Below are 4,116 nucleotides of genomic sequence, written 5' to 3'. Positions count from 1 at the left end.
CTCCTGATTGGTATGGAATATTCTCCTGATTGGCATGGAATATTCTCCTGATTGGCATGGAATATTCTCCTGATTGGCATGGAATATTCTTCTGATTGGTATGGAATATTCTCCTGATTGGCATGGAATATTCTCCTGATTGGTATGGAATATTCTTCTGATTGGCATAGAATATTCTCCTGATTGGCATGTAATATTCTCCTGATTGGCATGGAATATTCTCCTGATTGGCATGGAATATTCTCCTGATTGGCATGTAATATTCTTCATCCCCGACCGTCCCTAAGTGGTTGGGCACCATTCCTTTTCACTCCCTTCCCCCTATCCCAGATCCCTAAGCCTCATAAAACCAACACACATAATGGTAGCTCATACCACTAACATTACACACCGCATTTTATAAAATACAATTTATAATACACTATTAAACAAAATAAAACAGAGAAATACATTACATTACCAAAACTAGACTGTAGCATTGTCGGAATTTTATTTCGACTGATTGAGAGGGGCAATCACAGCTGGACATTACACCCACATGTTGTTTTATTCACTAATCTAGTTAAATTGCAGCAGAGCAGATTATGAGAGTTGGGGCTGAAGCTGTGAGGCCCGGCAACAGAAAACGTGATGCAAGGTGCTGACAAACATTAAGTAAATCAAAGCTTTAGTGAGAGTATGTTCATTTTAGGGGGTGTTATGAGAGAGGGGGGGGGGAGGGGGGTATGTGTGGGGGGGTTTTGGGAGGGGGGGAAGGGGAAGGGAGGGGGAGCAAGGTGGAATGGGAGAGGAGGGAATAAGTCATGTTTCAGACGTGTTCCAGTCGTGTTCCAGTCGTGTTTCAGTCGTGTTTCAGTCGTGTTCCAGTCGTGTTTCAGTCGTGTTTCAGACGTGTTTCAGTCGTGTTTCAGTCGTGTTCCAGACGTGTTTCAGTCGTGTTACAGACGTGTTACAGTCGTGTCCCAGACGTGTTCCAGTCGTGATTCAGTCGTGTTCCAGACGTGTTCCAGACGTGTTCCAGACACCCGTTACTTCCACATACATCCACCCACACTCTCCCCCCCCCCCCTAGACGTACCAAGCAAGGGGGTAGATATGATCTCAAGACCTCCTATGAGATAAAGGTCTGGGAGCTGTCCAGATGCCGCCCCTGACAAACTATTATGGAATCCGGCAGATTGTTCTGTTGTTATCTCTCTAGTGCCCATAGCAGTGTGGGGGCGTGCCACATGTGTCTGTTGTTATCTCTCTAGTGCCCATAGCAGTGTGGGGGCGTGCCACATGTGTCTGTTGTTATCTCTCTAGTGCCCATAGCAGTGTGGGGGCGTGCCACATGTGTCTGTTGTTATCTCTCTAGTGCCCATAGCAGTGTGGGGGCGTGCCACGTGTGTCTGTTGTTATCTCTCTAGTGCCCATAGCAGTGTGGGGGCGTGCCACATGTGTCTGTTGTTATCTCTCTAGTGCCCATAGCAGTGTGGGGGCGTGTCACATGTGTCTGTTGTTATCTCTCTAGTGCCCATAGCAGTGTGGGGGCGTGCCACATGTGTCTGTTGTTATCTCTCTAGTGCCCATAGCAGTGTGGGGGCGTGCCACATGTGTCTGTTGTTATCTCTCTAGTGCCCATAGCAGTGTGGGGGCGTGCCACATGTGTCTGTTGTTATCTCTCTAGTGCCCACAGCAGTGTGGGGGCGTGCCACATGTGTCTGTTGTTATCTCTCTAGTGCCCACAGCAGTGTGGGGGCGTGCCACATGTGTCTGTAGGGCTGGGCATCAGCTCCCGGTCCCCGCCTTTACAACATTTTTGTAATTGAATATGACAGTAATTTTGGTCGCATTTGCATTTAAAATTGGGTGCTGAGGCATCTCTCTCTTTCTCTGAGAGAGTGCAACAGAGAAACAAAGAGAAAAATAAAAGAATAAGAGAAACCGCAGTAGAAAAAGACCAAGAACCAATCAGAACGAAACTCCCACAAAAAACACGAATCCCAACACCAACAGGAAGATTGACCATCCAAAAAACGACAAGACCCGGAAGGAGAGGAAGAGAGAGAGAGAGAGAGAGAGAGAGAGAGAGAGAGAGAGAGAGAGAGAGAGAGAGAGAGAGAGAGAGAGAGAGAGAGAGAGAGAGAGAGACTGAGAGAGAGAGAGAGAGAGAGAGAGAGAGAGAGAGAGAGAGAGAGAGAGAGAGAGAGAGAGAGAGAGAGAGAGAGAGAGAGAGAGAGAGAGAGAGAGAGAGAGAGAGAGAGAGAGAGAGAGAGAGAGAGAGAGAGAGAGAGAGAGAGACAGAGAGACACACAGATAGACAGACAGACAGACAATCACCCCACAAAACCCAGAGAAGGACGACTTGGAGTGGACCACCATTCTGGCCTGGGACGACCTCAAGTCTCCACAAAAACACCCTCACGCCCCCCCCACCCACAACAAGGACCTCCACAGCCACACCCACACAATCAATACACCCCTACGGTGTAGGGGTGTAGTACACCCCTACGGTGTAGGGGTGTAGTACACCCCTACGGTGTACTGATTGTGTGGGTGTGTGCCAATACACCCCTACGGTGTACTGATTGTGTGGGTGTGTCCCAATACACCCCTGTCCCCATCCATGGATTAAATGGGCACCCGTAGACCACACCTAAGGGGTGCCAAAGGGTGCCATCTGGGGCATAGTGCCACTGTGATATGTAATCATACCACTTTGTGCTGTAAGAGCAACACAGGGCCTTATCAGCAGGAAGTAAACCTTTTGGATTGCAGGAATATCAAGTTGCAATTAAGTGCCAACTTTCAGACAGTCAGGATCTTGGAGTAGCAGAGCTCCACAGTGCCATGGCTCAGTGCCAAGGGATCTCCAAGTGCCATGACGTCTCACTTGCAGGAGACAAAAGTGCCCCGAGATGCAACATGACACTATGGCATTATGTTGCCAGAGTGGCAGGAGGCAGAGTGCCACAGTATACCACAGTGACCCTAAGTGCCACAGTCCTCGTTACTAGTGCCTGTGACGAAGTGCCAGAGTTCTACGGTAACAAGTGTCACAGAATATTTGTGTCACAGACTTAAAGGCGCTGCACTAACGAGGTGTCATGACCAAAGTGTGTCATAATGCCAGGTCTGGGAGGCACAGTGCCAAGAGTGTCACCTGTGTATCACATGATGAAGCAGAATCGCATTGTTCACATTCCACAGTGCCATAGAACAAGGGTGCCAATGAAAACGGAATATACTCCCAGAGGGCCATAGGAAGAGTGCCACTGGATGCCACAGTGACCTACACACACCCAGGATGTTGCAGAGTGCCATAATCCCAGGATGTTAAAGGGTGCCATAGCCCCCGGGAGTCACAGAGTGCCATAGATCCAGAAGGTCACAGGGAGAGAGGCACAGATCAAGGCTGCCAAATGTATTCCATTTGAAAACAAAGGGAATCTGTGTGGCACCAGATGACGGGTGCCACAGAGCGAGGCACTGATCAAGAGTGCCACGTGTAGTGCCAACTGGTGTTATATCGCCGAGGAGTCGTGATAACAAGACTATAATTACGCCGTGGGCCAAGCCAATGACCGGGCACTTGGCGTCACTGGCCGCGTATAACTGCGTAGGGGGAGGGAGTGACGCCTCCGGGCAAGAACGGCAGGATGAACTTCTTGCAGCTTCTCAATACGCGCACGTGTACGCTCTTGCACGCACACACGTGTACGCTCTTGCACACACACACGTGTACGCTCTTGCACGCACACACGTGTACGCTCTTGCACGCACACACGTGTACGCTCTTGCACGCACACACGTGTACGCTCTTGCACGCACACGTACACACATACGCGCAGGATGACGCACATACGCAAGGAATTGATAAGGTAGATAAACACACATACATACACACACACATACACACACACACACACACACACACACACACACAGTCATTGCTGTAAACAACCGATGCTCGAAAGGCGGGATCCAAGAGTCAATGCTCGATCCTGCAGACACAACTAGGTGAGTACACACACACACACAGTTAGAGGGGACATGATCATCACATACAAGATTCTCAGAGGAATTGATAGGGTAGATAAAGACAGTCTATTTAACACAAGGGGCACACGCACT

Source organism: Procambarus clarkii, chromosome 4 (assembly GCF_040958095.1).
Source record: "Procambarus clarkii isolate CNS0578487 chromosome 4, FALCON_Pclarkii_2.0, whole genome shotgun sequence".
NCBI lineage: Eukaryota > Metazoa > Arthropoda > Malacostraca > Decapoda > Cambaridae > Procambarus > Procambarus clarkii.
This window is presented reverse-complemented; position numbering follows the sequence as displayed.